Source organism: Arachis stenosperma, chromosome 3, assembly GCF_014773155.1.
Source record: "Arachis stenosperma cultivar V10309 chromosome 3, arast.V10309.gnm1.PFL2, whole genome shotgun sequence".
Taxonomy (NCBI): domain Eukaryota; kingdom Viridiplantae; phylum Streptophyta; class Magnoliopsida; order Fabales; family Fabaceae; genus Arachis; species Arachis stenosperma.
This window is the reverse complement of record NC_080379.1, coordinates 61499227-61517473: the sequence shown is the minus strand read 5'-3', so window position 1 is coordinate 61517473 and position 18247 is coordinate 61499227. Positions and strand designations below refer to the sequence as shown.

Sequence of the window (18247 nt, the reverse complement as noted above, 5' to 3'; positions counted from 1 at the left end):
TGCTCCTAAATGTGGTGTGCCTAATCTTGGCGACGGCGTGTTTCCGTGGGCCTAGATGTCCATGTCTTAATAGGTCACCTAGCAGTAGTGTCGCTTAGGAGTTTCTGATCCTAGAGATTGTGTGCACCTTTTGAAATGTCACACCAGTTAATGTAAGTGGGCATTTAATGCTCTCATGCTAGTTTTACCATTTTGTCCGTAGTATTTTGCATTTGTGTTTTTGGAGTGCATTTGTTTGAACTGCTTCAGTTTATTATTTTTCATTTCTTTTTAGTTTTCTCACTCTGTTTCTCTTTTTTCTAATTTTCTTTTCTTAGTTTTATCATTTTTGTACCCATTTCTTTTTCAGTTTTTGTCATTTTCCTCTGCTTTTTGGGCTACGCTTACCATTTCTAGGATTACATTACAATTGGTGGCGCTTTGTCGTGTCTATTTGCTGCTTGCTTCTCCTATGATATTTCTGTCGACCTTTGAGTAAGCATTTTAGTTTGCATTTGCTGATTCCTATTATCTTTACTGTTTTGATAGCGTAGTGGGTAGGAATGTGGTGTGGGTGTTTTGATAGGCTGAGGGGGTGCCATAGCCTTTCTGCCAAAGTATGCTATGATGAGCCAAAAACTTGATATGTTTGAATCTTGGCAAGTGCACCAATCATTTCAAGTAATATCACAGTGAATGGATATCGTTTTCATGAGGATTAAAGGATTGGGCAAACAACTCTTGATTGAATCTTACTAATTAGATCAACCGAATCTTTGCAAGAAGAAGAATGTGAATCTTGAAATAATAAAGAACAGTAAAGGAGAGTGTTGGTGTAATGAATGAATGCTTATGAAGTTAAAGAAAGAAACAGTGAATAAAGATGTTAAGGGCTTCAGAGATATTTTACTTTTAGCGAAAGAAATTCCCGTGTTTATTTACTTTGATTCATGTAGATACTTTCAAGACAAATCATATATAATCAAATTCTAATTTTTTGACAATTCAATTTCTCTTAACTTATTTAATTACTAATTTCTTGGTCAATTAGTTAAGAAAAAGAGGTTAAGCACAATTCCGATTTAATGTCGCACAACTTTGAAAATATTATAACACCCAGTTGAAAATTATGAGAAAGAATTTCAAGATAATTTCAATATTAAATATTTCAAAGTAATAACAGAATCTAAGACAGAATTAGAATATTTTCTAATACTTGTAACCATTAAAAATGAAGAACAAGACTCAATCTTAAAATGTATTAATGCATAAATCAAAATAAAAGAAACAATTACATTACCAATCCATGAAAAGTCAAACAGAATTTCCAACTTTTAACAAGGAGGTTAAGTCACTCATGATAAGAAGAAACTAAACTAAAGAATGAGATGCTGGATAAATTCCGATTATCTAATTGTGAACCATGCGTTCACTTATATATCTATATTCCATCCTAGAATTCAAATTCAAAAATTAAATCTAATCTTATCTTGGGAAGGATAGATAACTAAAACAACAATTCAAATCTAATTTGAAACTAAATCTTAAAACCACTCTTCTATTTCTAAAAGAAGTTAATGATAACTAATCATTCAAATCTTGAATCTTTGGGCTGGATTAGAGCTTTCTAGGAAAGACCATGGGCTTGGTGCTGGGCTTGATTCGTTAGTGCCAGACTTCACTGCATTTGAGGACCCTTGGGAGTGAGAATTCACGTTGAAGTTGTGCTCCAAGTTTGGGCACTGGGCACCCAGCATGCTGAAAATCCTCTAAAGTTGGGTGTCCACTCTTGGTGCCAGATTTGAGCACTCCAAGTTCCATTGAAGGCGCTAGGCGTTGCTGAACTTGAAGCTGAGCACCACCTTTGGGCGTGATGCGCGAGCATCTTATAACATTTTTCTAGTTGTTTTTATATTATTTTTTGTTAGATTTTATTAAGTTTTATTATATTTTTGTACAAAATTCACCTTTGGATGCTACTTTGAGTTTTTCTTGTGATTTTATGGTTTTAGGTGAAATTCGGAGCAGTTGGAGAATCCTAGAGCAAGAGACAAAAATGCTGTCAGCTCCCCCTTGGGTGCTGAACGCCCAACCTGGCATTCAACGCCAGTAAGGGGGCTAGAGTCAGAAGCGCACACTCCCTCTTGGACGTTCAATGCCCAATCCTGGTGTTGAACGCCAGCTTGCTGTCCGTTTCACATGCTATTGGGCCTTCTTCGGCTTATCTTATCTTATCTTTGTAATTTTTATTTCTTTAATAATACCTTTTAGATTTAGCATTTATTATTAGGTTAGTATTAATAGGAGGATCCATTAGGTTTAGAGAGATCTCTTCCTCCGCACTTCTAAGAACCCTGTTTACTCTGTAAGTTATGAGCAACTAAACCTCGGATAAAGTATGGACTATTATACATTGCTGGAAAGCCCAGGATGTCTACTTTCCAACGCCGTTGAGAGCGCGCCAATTGGGCTTCTGTAGCTCCAGAAACCCACTTCGAGTGCAGGGAGGTCAGAATCCAACAGCATCTACAGTCCTTTTCAGCCTCTAAATCAGATTTTTGCTCAGATCCCTCAATTTCAGCCAGAAATACCTGAAATCACAGAAAAACACAAACTCATAGTAAAGTCCAGAAAAGTGAATTTTAACTAAAAAATAATAAAAATACTAGAAACTAACTAAATCATACTAAAAACATACTAAAAACAATGCCAAAAAGCGTATAAATTATCCGCTCATCACAACACCAAACTTAAATTGTTGCTTGTCCCCAACTGAAAATCAAAATAGAATAAAAAGAAGAGAATATACTATAGACTCCAAAATATCAAAGAAATAGTTCCAATTAGATGAGCGGGACTAGTAGCTTTTGCTTCTGAACAGTTTTGGCACCTCGATTTATCCTTTGAGGTTCAGAATGATTGGCATCCATAGAAACTCAAGATTCAGATAGTGTTTTGATTCTCCTAGTTAGGTATGATGATTCTTGAACACAGCTACTTTATGAGTCTTGGCCGTGGCCCAAAGCACTCTGTCTTCCAGTATTACCACCGGATACTACATGCCACAGACACATAATTGGGTGAACCTTTTCAGATTGTGACTCAGCTTGCTAGAGTCCCCAATTAGAGGTGTTCAGGGTTCTTAAGCACACTCTTTTTACCTTGGATCACGACTTTAACCGCTCAGTCTCAAGTTTTCACTTGACACCTTCACGCCACAAGCACATGGTTAGGGACAGCTTGGTTTAGCCGCTTAGGCCAGGATGTTATTCCTGTAGGCCCTCCACTGATGCTCAAGCCTTGGATCCTTTTTATTACCCTTGCCTTTTGGTTTAAAGGGCTATTGGCTTCTTCTACTTGCTCTTTCTTTTTCTCTCTCTTTTTTTTTCATTTTTTTTAATACATGCTTTTTCTTGCTTCAAGAATCAATTGATGATTTTTCAGATCCTCAATAACAGTTCTCCTTTTCCATCATTCTTTCAAGAGCCAACAATTTTAACATTCTTAAAACAACAAATTCAAAAGACATATGCACTGTTTAAGCATTCATTTAGAAAACAAAAAGTATTGTCACCACATCAAACTAATTCAACTAGTTTCAGAGATAAATTCGAATCCTGTACTTCTTGTTCTTTTGTGATTAAAGCATTTTTCATTTAAGAGAGTGATGGATTCATAGGACATTTATAGCTTTAAGACATGAATTTAAATTTTATTAATCATGAATTAAGAACAAAACTTAGAAATAGATATAAGATTGACTAAAACAAAAAATTTAAATAGGCTCCTAATGATAGAGGTTATCATAGAGTTAGGACCAACAACCTTGATTTTGAGAAGTGGATGCTCCCTCAACTCGAGGGGAGAGCTTTTGGCGTTTCATCTCTTGAAGTTCACGCCCCTGCTTCTCTTGTTCCTTCAGCAATTTGCAGAGCATGCAGTTCTGATTCTGCTGTTCTTCCTTAAGTTGCTCCATAGTTTCTTGCAACTTGGTGATAGATGCTTCTAGGCTGGTCCAGTAGTCAATTTCAGGAAATTCAGGGAGGAACTCCTGCGCCCTCTTTTTGATAGAGTTGTCTTGCATTTGTCCTTTCATTGACTTCTTGGTGATTGGATGTTCAATGAGTATGAATTCATCTACTCCCATCTTGACCCCAGCCTTTTTACAGAGCAAGAGATCAAGCTTGGGTACGCCAGTTTGACTTCAGTGGAATTCTTGTTTGCAATTGTGTAGATCTCACAAGCAATCAGATGATGAACCTCCACTTCTTTTCCAAGCATAATGCAATGAATCATCACTGCTCTCTTGATGGTAACCTCAGAACGGTTGCTAGTGGGTAATATGGAACGCCCAATAAAGTCTAGCCAACCTCTTGCAATTGGTTTGAGGTCTCCCATCTTGAGTTGGTTTGGGACACCTTTTGAATTGGTTATCCATTTGTTCCAGGGAGGCATATGTCCTCTAGAACTTGGTCCAACCCTTTATCTGCTCTCACCATCCTCCTATTAAAGGATTCAGGATCATCATGCAGTTGAGGTAATTGAAGACCTCTCTTATTTTGTCCTGATGGAAGTAAATAATTCTCCTCTGACCATGGTTCTGTAGGTATGAAAAGCAGTTCCAGTCATTCTGGTTATCTGTCAGCCACAGATTTGAGTAGAATTCCTGAACCATGTTCCTTCCAACCTTTATCTCAGGGTTGGTTAGAACTTCCCATCCTCTATTTCGGATTTGCTCTTGGATCTCCGGATATTCATCTTCTTTCAGATTGAATTTGACTTCCGGGATCACTGACCTCAGACCCATTATTTTGTGGTAATGGTCTGCATGTTCTTTGGTTAAGAACTTCTCTTGACTCTAAACATCCTTTGGATTATTCTCTTTTTTGCCTCTTGAATTGGTTTGTTTTCCTCTAGGAGCCATGATCTTGATAAATCTTGGCCTAGTGATCACGGAAAGCACACCAAACTTAGAGGTTTGCTTGTCCTCAAGCAAAAGAAGGCAAAGAGGGGAGAGAGAAGGAGAGCAAATTCGAATGGTGTGGGAAGGAGGGTGGCCGAATGTGTTTAAATAGGAGAGGAGGAGAAATATTCGAAAATTTGAAGGAGATTTGAGAAGATATGGAAAAATTTGAGGAGATAATTGAGTTTTTTGAAAGAGTCTAGGAAAGAATTTGAAATAGATTTGAAGAAGATTCTAATTTTTGAGATTGGGGGGTGAATAATGAAATTTGTAATGTGTTTATGGAGAAAGATATGGATCAAAACAAGAAATTTTGAAAAAATTAAAGTGGGAAACAAAAATCTCCTCCCCCTGCCTTTCTGGCGTTAAACGCTTAGAATGGTATCCATTCTGGCGTTTAACGCCCACTTGGTGGCCTATTTGGGGTTTAACGCCCAGCCAGGTATCCTGGCTGGCGTTAAACGCCAGAAATCCCTTTATCACTGGGCGTTTTGCTAAACGCCAGGATGCTACACACCTGGCGTTAAACGCCTAGAATGGTGCCCATTCTGGCGTTTAACGCCCAAAATGGCACAATTACTGGCGTTAAACGCCCAGAATGCCCCTTACTGGCGTTTTTTCGCCAGTAAGCTATTTTTCTCTGCTTTTTTGCACTGAATCCTTCTGTAACTCTGTGAATTCCTTCAATTTTAATAATTGCCTTTAGGAATATGTATCAAACCTTGATTAGACAGAACTGATGCCCTTCTAATCACTGGGTTGCCTCCCAGTAAGCGCTTCTTTACCGTCTTTAGCTGGACCTTCACTGAAAATCACTCAAGTCTCAGTTTTGAGCATTCTTGCTCAAAATTGCTTTCAAGATAATGCTTGATCCTCTGTCCATTGACAATGAACTTCTTGTCAGAATCATTATCCTGAAGCTTAACATATCCATATGGTGATACTCCTGTAATCACATATGGACCCCTCCAGCGGGACTTAAGCTTTCCTGGAAACAATCTGAGCCTAGAGTTGAAGAGCAGGACCTTTTGTTCTGGCTCAAAGACTCTGGATGACAATTTCTTGTCATGCCATTTCTTTGCCTTTTCCTTATAGATTTTTGCATTTCAAAGGCATTGAGTCTGAATTCCTCTAGCTCATTTAGCTGGAGCAATCTTTTTCACCAGCTAACTTAGCATCCATGTTTTAGGATCTGGTTGCCCAGTAGGCTTTATGTTCCAGTTCCACGGGCAGATGACAGGCCTTCCCATACACTAGTTGGTATGGAGAGGTTCCTATAGGAGTCTTGTATGCTGTTCTGTATGCTGTTCTGTATGCCCACAGAGCATCATCCAAGCTCTTTGCCCAATCCTTTCTACGGGCAATACAGTCCGTTCCAGAATTCTTTTGAGCTCTCTGTTGGAGACCTCAGCTTGCCCATTTGTCTGTGGGTGATACGGAGTTGCTACTTTGTGGCTAATTCCATATCTAACCATAGCAGAGTACAGTTGTTTATTGCAGAAATGAGTGCCCCCATCACTGATCAGTACTCTGGGAACACCAAACCTGCTGAAGATGTGTTTCTGGAGGAATTTCAGCACGGTCTTAGTATCATTATTGGGTGTGGCAATTGCTTCCACCCATTTAGATACATAGTCTACTGCCACTAGAATATAATGTTTGAATATATGGTGGGAAGGGGCCCATGAAGTCAATTCCCCATACATCAAATAATTCAATCTCTAAGATCCCTTGCTGAGGCATGGCGTAACCATGAGGCAAGTTACCAGCTCTTTGGCAACTGTCACAGTTACGCACAAACTCTCAAGCATCTCTATAGAGAGTAGGCCAGTAGAATCCACATTGGAGGACCTTGGTTGCTGTTCGCTCACCTTCAAAGTGTCCTCCATATTGTGATCCATGGCAATGCCACAGGATTCTTTGCGCTTCCTCTGGGTACACATCTGCGGATTATTCCGTCTGCACATCTCTTAAAGAGATAAGGCTCATCCCATAGATAGTACTTGGCATCAGAAATCAATTTCTTCTTTGCACTCTGCTGTACTCCTGGGGTATGAACCTCACAGCTTTATAATTTGTAATATCTGCAAACCATGGAGCTTCCTGAATGGCAAAGAGTTGCTCATCTGGGAAGGTCTCAGGGATCTCAGTAGAAGGGAGGGACGCCCCAGCTACTGGTTCTAGTCGGACAGATGATCAGCTACTTGGTTCTTTGTCCCTTTTCTGTCTCTTATCTCTATATCAAACTCTTGCAGAAGCAATACCCACCTTATGAGCCTGGGTTTTGAATCCTGCTTTGTGAGTAAGTACTTAAGAGCAGCATGGTCAGTGTACACAATCACCTTTGATCCTACTAAATAGGATCTAAATTTGTCAATGGCATAGACCACTGCAAGTAACTCTTTTTCTGTGGTTGTGTAGTTCTTCTGTGTCATTTAGAACACGGCTAGCATAATAAATGATGTGCAGAAGCTTGTTATGCCTCTGTCCCAACACTGCACCAATGGCATGGTCACTGGCATCACACATTAATTCGAATGGTAATGCCCAGTCTGGTGCAGAGATGACTGGTGTTGTGACCAGCTTAGCTTTCAGGGTCTCAAATGCCTGCAGACACTGTGTGTCAAACACAAATGGTGTGTCAGCAGCTAGCAGATTGCTTAGAGGTTTTGCAATTTTCGAAAAATCCTTTATAACCTTCTGTAGAATCCTGCATGTCCCAGAAAGCTTCTGATTGCCTTAACATTGGCAGGTGGTGGTAATTTTTCAATTACTTCTACCTTTGCCTTATCCACCTCTATTTCCCTGCTTGAAATTTTGCCCAAGGACAATTCCTTCAGTCACCATAAAGTGACATTTCTCCAGTTTAAAACCAGGTTAGTCTCTTGGCACCTTTTCAGGACAGTGCTAGGTGGTTAAGACAGGAGCTGAATGAATCTCCATATATTGAGAAGTCATCCATGAAGACTTCCAGGAATTTCTCTACCATATCAGAGAAGATGGATAGCATGCATCTCTGAAAGGTGGCAGGAGCATTACACAGACCAAAAGGCATCCTCCTGTAGAAAAACGCCAGAAGGGCAAGTGAATGCTGTTTTCTCTTGGTCCTGAGGATCTACTGCAATTTGGTTGTAGCCTAAATAGCCATCCAAAAGCAATAATAATCATGCCCAGCTAGTCTTTCTAGCATTTGGTCTATGAACGGCAAAGGAAAATGATCCTTTCTGGTGGCTGTATTGAGCCTTCTGTAGTCAATACACATGCGCCACCCTGTGACTGTTCTTGTAGGAACCAGTTCATTTTTTTCATTATGAACTACTGTCATGTGATGAGCGGATAATTTGTATACTTTTTGGCATTGTTTTTAGTATGTTTTTGATATCTTTTAGTTAGATTTTAGTATATTTTTTTAGTTTTTATTTAAAATTCACTTTTCTGGACTTTACTATGAGTTTGTGTGTTTTTCTGTGATTTCAGGTATTTTCTGGCTGAAATTGAGGGACTTGAGCAAAATCTGATTCAGAGACCAAAAAGGACTGCAGATGCTGTTGGATTCTGACCTCCCTGCACTCGAAGTGGATTTTCTGGAGCTACAGAAGCCCAATTGGCGCGCTCTCAACGGCGTTGGAAAGTATACATCCAGGGCTTTCCAGCAATATATAATCCATACTTTATCCAAGATTTGATGGCCCAAACCCGCGAAGCAATCCGGCCTCAGAAATTCCAGCGTTAAACGCCGGAACAGGATTAAAAGTTGGAGTTAAACGCCCAAACTGGCATGGAGCTGGCGTTTAACTCCAGAAAACGTCTCTATACGAATTTCCTTGATTGCTCAGCCCAAGCACACACCAAGTGGGCCCGGAAGTGGATTTTTATGTCATTCACTCATCTATGTAATAGTTTTCTATAAGTAGGACCTTTTACTATTGAGTCAGAGAGTCTGGGGAGACGACATCTGAGTAGCTATCTTTGTTTTATGCTATCTTAGACCTTTGGGAGGCTGGCCATTCGGCCATGCCTAACCTTTGTTCTTATGTATTTTCAACGGTGGAGTTTCTACACACCATAGATTAAGGGTGTGGAGCTCTGCTGTACCTCGAGTATTAATGCAATTACTATTGTTCTTCCATTCAACTCCGCTTGTTCTTTATCTAAGATATCACTTGTTCTTCAACCTATGAACAAGATGACTGACAACCATTCTTGTTCTACAAGCATTCAAGGCTTTAGTGAATATCTCTTGGATTTCTGATTGCATGACGCATGGTTGATCGCCTGACAACCGAGTGCTCGTCTGACAAACGAGCCAGCCATTCCATGAGATCAGAGTCTTCGTGGTATAGGCAAGAACTGATGGCGGCATTCAAGAGAATCCGGAAGGTCTAACCTTGTCTGTGGTGTTCTGAGTAGGATTCAATGACTGAATGACTGTGACGTGCTTCAAACCTGTACCTACTGGGCGTTAGTGACAGACGCAAAAGAGTGATTCTATTCCGGTAGGGAGGGAACCAAACCGGTGATTGGCGGCACTGTGACAGAGTGCTCTGCATTAGCTTTCACTGCGCGATGGGAGGTAGCTGCTGACAACAGTGAGACCCTACACAAGTTTGCCATGGAAAGGAGTAAGAAGGATTGGATGAAGACTGTAGGAAAGCAGAGAGACGGAAGGAAGGCATCTTCATACACTTGTCTGAAGCTCATACACCAATGATATACATAAGTATCTCTATCTTTACCTCTTCTGTTATTTTCGTTCATCATCATCATATACATTTGAGTCTGCCTGACTAAGATTTACAAGATGACCATAGCTTGCTTCAATACTAACAATCTCCGTGGGATCGACCCTTACTCACGTAAGGTTTTATTACTTGGACGACCCAGTACACTTGCTGGTTAGTTGTGCGAAGTTGTGTAATGCCATGGTATTAGGCGCACCAAGTTCTTGGAGCCATTACCGGGGATTATTTGAGTTGTGAAAAAGTATTGTTCACAATTTCGCGCACCAAGTTTTTGGCGCCGTTGCCGGGGATTGTTCATGTTTTGAGCAAGCTTGTGGTAACATCAGATGCCAAGATCCGGCAACAACATCAAGTTCTTGGTGTTATTGCCCGGGATTGTTTAGGCTGGACACTGACGGTTCATCTTGTTACTTAGATTAGGTATTTTTTTTCGAAATTCTTGAAGGTGAATTCTAGAGTTTCATGATGATTTGTTGAAATCTGGCTGGCTGAGAAGCCATGTCTAATCTGATTGGACCGAGGTTTCAACTTATCACCACAAGAGCTTGTTGATTTCGTATCAATCTTGCTCTTGGAGCAGTGATTTGCTAAGATTTGGCTGACCTTTGGTCATGTCTAGTGTTTTGGACCGAAGCTTTCCTTGGAAGCTTGGCTGGCTGTGAAGCCATGTCTAATTCCTGGACCGGAGTCTTAGACTAGCATTGCACTGATTCCTGGAATTCTCATTAAGAATTTTGATGCCTTTTTCCACTTAATTTTCGAAAAACAAAAAAAAAATTTTATAAACCATAAAAGACCAAAAAGATTTTATGTTTCTTGTTTGAGTCTAGAGTCTCATCTTAAGTTTAGTGTCAAATGCATGTTTTTGTTATATTTTCGAATTCATGCATATATTTCTTGTTTTGATCTTTGAATTCTATTGACTTGAAGTATTTTGTGTCTCATATGCATTCTCATATTGTTAGTGTCAGTAGTGCACAAACTGCTAAGTTTGGTGTCTTGCATGCATTGTTATTTGATCCTTGTTGCATTTTGATTAATAGAAAAATCCAAAAATATTTTTAATTTGAGTCTTTTCAAGTCAATGATACAAGGAATTGAAGATTCAGAACCAACTGCAGAGGAATTATACAGAAAAAGCTGAGCATTCAAAATGCCCAGTGAAGAAGGCAGACTGGCGTTTTAAACGCCAGCCAGGGCACCCTGGTTGGGCGTTTAACGCCCAAAAGGGGTGCATTTTGGGCGTTAAACGCCAGAATGTATACCATTCTGGGCGTTTAACGCCAGGATGGTGCCAGGGGGAAGATTTTGTTTTCAAAATCAATTTTTCTTAGTTTTTCAAATCAAATCTTTTTCAAATCAAATCTTTTCAATCAAATGTTTTCAAATTCAATTTCTTTCCTTTTAAAAAGATACTTACCAACAATTAATGATTTGATTGAACATCACAAGATTGTTGCCTTTTCTGTTGAGAGAGGTTTAAATGTTTCAATCATGTCTTTTCTTGTTAGGCAAGTCATCAATTTTCAAAATCATATCTTTTCAATTGTTTTCAAATCATATCTTTTAAAAATGTTTTCAAATCATATCTTCTCAATCACATCTTTTTAAACCCATAACTTTTCAATTAAATCTTTTTAACCACATCTTTTTCAAAATAGTTCTCAATCAAATCTTTTTAATTTCTAATTTCAAAATCTTTTTCAAAATCACTTATCTCTTTTCCACTTTGATTTTCGAAATCAATTAACATTTTTCAAATGTTTTCAAATTTTTTTAATTGAATTTTCGAAAATTCTCTTCCCTCCTTCCCACATCCTTCTATTTATGGAGTACTACTCCTTCTAAATGCACAATTCGAATTTTATCTATTAAAATTCGAATTCTCCTTCTCCTTCTTCTTACTATTTCTCTTTTCCTCTGACATTTCAAGGAATCTCTATACTGTGACATAGAGGATTCCACATTCTCTTCTTCTTTTTCTATTTCTTATGAGCAGAAGCAAGACAAAGGCATTCTTGTTGAAGCTGATCCTGAACCTGAAAGGACCTTGAAGAGAAAGCTAAGAGAAGCCAAAGCACAACTCTCTTTAGAGGGCTTGACCGAATTCTTCAAGGGAGAGAGACATGGCAGCCGAAAACAACAACAATGCCAACTGCAAGGAAGGTGCTTGGTGACTTTACTGCACCTACTCCTGATTTCTATGGGAGAAGCATCTATCCCTGCCATTGGAGCAAACAACTTTGAGCTAAAGCCTCAATTAGTTTCTCTAATGCAACAGAATTGCAAGTTCCATGGACTTCCAATGGAAGATCCTCATCAGTTTTTAGCTGAGTTCTTGCAAATCTGTGACACAGTCAAGACTAATGGGGTTAACCCTGAGGTCTATAGGCTGATGCTATTCCCTTTGCTGTAAGAGACAGGCTAGAATATGGTTGGATTCTCACCTAAAGAAAGCCTGGACTCTTGGGAAAAGCTAGTCAATGCCTTCTTGGCAAAATTCTTTCCACCACAAAGATGGAGTAAGCTTAGAGTGGAAGTCCAAACCTTTAGACAAAAGGATGGAGAATCCCTCTATGAAGCTTGGGAAAGATACAAACAATTAATCAGGAGATGTCCTTCAGACATGCTTCTGAATGGAGCATCATAGGTATTTTCTATGATGGTCTCTGAACTATCCAAGATGTCTTTGGATAGCTCTGCAGGAGGATCTCTTCATTTGAAGAAGACGCCTGCAGAAGCTCAAGAACTGATTGAAATGGTTGCAAATAACCAATTCATGTACACTTCTGAAGGAATCCTGTGAACAATGGGACTGGTCAGAGAAAGGAGTTCTTGAGATTGATGCTCTGAATGCCATATTGGCTCAGAACAAATATTGACTCAACAAGTCAATTTGATTTCTCAAAGTCTGTCTGGAATGCAAAATGCACCAAACAGTACTAAGGATGCTTCATCTGAGGAAGAAGCCTATGATCCTGAGAACCCTTCCATGGAAGAGGTGAATTACCTAGGAAACCCTATGGTAATACCTATAATTCTTCATGGAGAAATCACCCAAACCTCTCATGGAAGAATCAAGAGAGACCTCAACAAGGTTTCAATAATAATGGTGGAAGAAACAGGCTTAGCAATAGCAAGCCTTTTCCATCATCTTCTCAGCAACAGACAGAGAGTTCTAAGCAGAATAATTCTGACTTAGCAACCATGGTCTCTGATCTAATAAAGACCACTCAAAGTTTCATGAATGAAACAAGATCCTCCATTAGAAACTTGGAAGGACAAGTGGGTCAGCTGAGCAAGAAAATTACTGAACTTCCTCCAAGCACTCTCCCAAGTAACACTGAAGAAATCCAAAAGGAGAGTGCAAAGCCATCAATATGGCCGAATTCTGGGAGGAAGAAGAGCAGTGAACGCCACTAAGGAAGACCTCAATGGGCGTGCACTGGCCTCCAGTGAGTTCCCCAATGAGGAACCTTGGGAATCTGAGGCTCAAACTGAGACCATAGAGATTCCCTTGGACTTACTACTGCCTTTCATGAGCTCTGATGAGTATTCTTCCTCTGAAGAGGATGAGTATGTCACTGAAGAGCAAGTTGCTAAATACCTTGGAGCAATCATGGAGCTAAATGACAAGTTATTTGGAAATGAGACTTGGGAAGATGAACCTCCCTTGCTCACCAAAGAACTGGATAACTTGTCTAGGCAGAAACTGCCTCAAAAGAGGCAGGATCCTGGGAAGTTTTCTATACCTTGTACCATAGGCACCATGACCTTCAAGAAGGCCTTGTGTGACTTAGGGTCAAGTGTAAACCTCATGCCCCTCTCTGTAATGGAGAAATTAGGGATCTTTGAGGTGCAAGCTGCAAAAATCTCACTAAGATGGCAGACAACTCAAGAAAACAAGCCTATGGACTTGTAGAGGATGTTCTGGTTAAGGTTGAAGACCATTACATCCCTACTGATTTCATAATCCTAGAGACTGGGAAGTGCATGGATGAATCCATCATCCTTGGCAGACCATTCCTAGCCACAGCAAAGGCTGTGATTGATGTTGATGGAGGAGAGTTGATCATTCAAGTGAATGAAGAATCCATGGTGTTTAAGGCCCAAGGATATCCCTCTATCATCATGGAGAAGAAGCATGAAGAGCTTCTCTCAAACAGAGCCAAACAGAGCCCCACAGTCAACTCTAAGTTTGGTGTTGGGAGGCCACAATCAAACTCTAAGTTTGGTGTTGAAACCCCACATTCAAACTCTAAGTTTGGTGTTGGGAGGTTTCAACAAGGTTCTGAGCATTTCTGAGGCTCCATGAGAGACCTCTGTCAAGCTAGTGACAGTAAAGAAGCGCTTGTTGGGAGGCAACCCAATGATTTATAATTAATTATTTTCTTTTGTTATTTTATCTTTTTGTAGGTTGATGATCATAAGAAGTCATAAAAATAATGAAAAAAAGCAAAAACAGAATGAAAAACAGGAAGAAAAACAGCACACCCTGGAGGAAGAAGCTGCTGGCGTTCAAACGCCAGTCAGCCTAGCAGATGGGCGTTTAACGCCCAGTCTGGCACCTTTCTGGGCGTTTAACGCCAGAAAGGGCACCAAACTGGCGTTAAACGCCAGTAAAGGTATAAAACCTGGCGTTAAACGCCAGGAATGGGCACCAGCCCGCGTTTAACGCCAGAATTGGCCCAAACGTGGATTTTGGTGCCAATTGGTGCAGGGATGCCTTTCCTTGACACTACAGGATCTGTGGACCCACAGGACCCTACTACAGGATCTGTGGACCCCACAGGACCCTACCATCACTCTCTCTCTTCTTCCCCCATTCACCAATCACCTCAACACCTATCAAATCCCATCTTTCTCTTCACCACTCACATCCATCCTTCATAAAACCCCACCAACCTCACACTTCAAATTCAAACCACTTTCCCTCCCAAACCCACCCTCAAATGACCGAACTTTCATCCCCCTCTCTCCTATATAAACCCCTCTTTACACCCTTCATTTCCACACAACCTAAACACCACTTCTTCCCCCTTTGGCCGAATACACCTCCATCTCCCTCTTCCTCATTTCTCTTCTTCTACTCCCTTCTTTCTTCTTTTGCTCGAGGACGAAAATTTAAGTTTGGTGTGGTAAAAGCGTTGCTTTTTTCGTTTTTCCATAACCATTATGGCACCAAAGGCCGGAGAAACCTCTAAAAAGAGGAAAGGGAAGGCAAAGGCTTCCACCTCCGAGTCATGGGAGATGGATAGATTCCTCTCAAAGGTGCATCAAGACCACTTCTATGAAGTTGTGGCCTTGAAAAAGGTGATCCCCGAAGTCCCTTTTTCACTCAAAAAGGGTGAATATCCGAGATCCGCCATGAGATCCGAAGAAGAGGTTGGGAAGTACTTACCAACCCCATTCAACAAGTCGAATCTTGATGGTTCAAGAGTTCTATGCCAATGCATGGATCACCAAGAACCATGACCAAAGTGTGAACCCGAATCCAAAGAATTATCTCACTATGGTTCGGGGGAAATACTTGGATTTCAGTCCGGAGAGTGTGAGGATGGCGTTCAACTTGCCCATGATGCAAGGAGATGAGCATCCTTACACTAGAAGGGTCAACTTTGATCAAAGGTTGGACCAAGTCCTCACAGTCATATGTGAAGAGGGCGCACAATGGAGGCAAGACTCAAGAGGAAAGCCGGTTCATTAAGAAGGCATGACCTCAAGCCCGTAGCTAGAGGATGGTTAGAGTTCATACAACGCTCAATCATTCCCACTAGCAACCGGTCCGAAGTGACCATAGACCGGGCCATCATGATCCATAGTATCATGATGAGAGAAGAAATAGAAGTTCATGAGGTTATAGCTCAAGAACTCTATAAAGTGGCGGACAAGACCTCCACTTTGGCAAGATTAGCCTTTCCTCATCTCATTTGTCACCTCTGTTATTCAGTTGGAGTTGACATAGAGGGAGACACCCCCATTGATGAGGACAAGTCCACTAAACAAAGGATGGAGTACACAAGGGAGCCCTCTCATCATGAGATCCCTGAGACACCTCAAGGGATGCATTTTCCTCCATACAACTATTGGGAGCAACTGAACACCTCCTAGGAGAATTGAGTTCCAACTGGGACAACTAAGGGTGGAGCACCAAGAACACTCCATCATCCTTCATGAGATTAGAGAAGATCAAAGAATCATGAGGGAGGAACAACAAAGACAAGGAAGAGACATTGAGGAGCTCAAGCACTCCATAGGACCTTCAAAAGCAGGAAGAGCCGCCATCACTAAGGTGGACCCATTCCTTGATTTCCTTGTTCTTTATCTCTCTGTTTTTCGAATTCTATGCTTTATGCTATCCATGTTTGTGTCTTATGATCATTAGTGTCTTAGTGTCTATGCCTTAAAGTTATGAATGTCCTATGAATCCATCACCTTTCTTGAATAAAAATGTGCTTAATTGAAAAAGGAAGAATTGCATGAATTTTGAATTTTATAATAGTTTTTATTTGATGTGGTGGCAATATTTTTGTTCTCTGATGTATGCTTAAACAGTGCATATGTATCTTGAATTTGTGGTTCATGAATGTTGGCTCTTGAAAGAATGATGAAAAAGGAGACATGTTACTGAGGATCTGAAAAATCAATAAAATGATTCTTGAAGCAAGAAAAAGCTATTCAAAAAAAAAAAAAAAAAAAATCGAAAAAAAAAATCGAAAAAAAAAAGAAAGAAAAGAAAGAATAAGAGTTGTGATCCAAGGTAATAAGAGTGCTTAAGAACCCTGGACACCTCTAATTGGGGACTTTAGCAAAGCTGAGTCACAATCTGAAAAGGTTCACCCAATTATGTGTCTGTGCATGTATGTATCCGGTGGTAATACTGGAAGACAGAGTGCTTTGGGCCACAGCCAAGACTCAATAAATAGCTATGTTCAAGAATCATCATACTTCACTAGGAGAATCATTAACACTATCTGGACTCTGAGTTCCTAAAGAAGCCAACCATTCTGGATTTTAAAGGAGAGATTGAGATGCCAAAACTGTTCAGAAGCAAAAAGTTAAAAGCCCCGCTCATCTAATTAATACTGATCTTCACAGATGTTTTTGGAATTCATTGCATATTCTCTTCTTTTTATCTTATTTGATTTTCAGTTGCTTGAGGACAAGCAACAATTTAAGTTTGGTGTTGTGATGAGCGTAATTTGTATACTTTTTGGCATTGTTTTTAGTATGTTTTTGATATCTTTTAGTTAGATTTTAGTATATTTTTATTAGTTTTTAAAATTCACTTTTCTGGACTTTACTATGAGTTTGTGTGTTTTTCTGTGATTTCAGGTATTTTCTGGCTGAAATTGAGGGACTTGAGCAAAAATCTGATTCAGAGACCAAAAAGGACTGCAGATGCTGTTGGATTCTGACCTCCCTGCACTCGAAGTGGATTTTCTGGAGCTACAGAAGCCCAATTGGCGCGCTCTCAACGGCGTTGGAAAGTAGACATCCAGGGCTTTCCAGCAATATATAATAGTCCATACTTTATCCAAGATTTGATGGCCCAAACCCGCGAAGCAATCCGGCCTCAGAAATTCCAGCGTTAAACGCCGGAACAGGATTAAAAGTTGGAGTTAAACGCCCAAACTGGCATGGGAGCTGGCGTTTAACTCCAGAAAACGTCTCTACACGAATTTCCTTGATTGCTCAGCCCAAGCACACACCAAGTGGGCCCGGAAGGATTTTTATGTCATTCACTCATCTATGTAATAGTTTTCTATAAGTAGGACCTTTTACTATTGAGTCAGAGAGTCTGGGGAGACGACATCTGAGTAGCTATCTTTGTTTTATGCTATCTTAGACCTTTGGGAGGCTGGCCATTCGGCCATGCCTAACCTTTGTTCTTATGTATTTTCAACGGGGAGTTTCTACACACCATAGATTAAGGGTGTGGAGCTCTGCTGTACCTCGAGTATTAATGCAATTACTATTGTTCTTCCATTCAACTCCGCTTGTTCTTTATCTAAGATATCACTTGTTCTTCAACCTATGAACAAGATGACTGACAACCATTCTTGTTCTACAAGCATTCAAGGCTTTAGTGAATATCTCTTGGATTTCTGATTGCATGACGCATGGTTGATCGCCTGACAACCGAGTGCTCGTCTGACAAACGAGCCAGCCATTCCATGAGATCAAGTCTTCGTGGTATAGGCAAGAACTGATGGCGGCATTCAAGAGAATCCGGAAGGTCTAACCTTGTCTGTGGTGTTCTGAGTAGGATTCAATGACTGAATGACTGTGACGTGCTTCAAACCTGTAACCTACTGGGCGTTAGTGACAGACGCAAAAGAGTGATTCTATTCCGGTAGGGGAGGGAACCAAACCGTGATTGGCGGCACTGTGACAGAGTGCTCTGCATTAGCTTTCACTGCGCGGATGGGAGGTAGCTGCTGACAACAGTGAGACCCTACACAAGTTTGCCATGGAAAGGAGTAAGAAGATTGGATGAACTGTAGGAAAGCAGAGAGACGGAAGGGAAGGCATCTTCATACACTTGTCTGAAGCTCATACA

At 40.4% G+C, this 18247-nt stretch overlaps 1 non-coding gene across 1 annotated transcript; it reads right to left on the bottom strand.

The window, feature by feature from the left end:
- Positions 1 to 12208: 12208 nt before the first annotated feature.
- LOC130972341 (small nucleolar RNA R71) lies at positions 12209 to 12316 on the bottom strand. The gene has a single exon (XR_009083526.1). It is a non-coding gene; the product is annotated as a small nucleolar RNA R71 (small nucleolar RNA).
- Positions 12317 to 18247: the final 5931 nt, after the last annotated feature.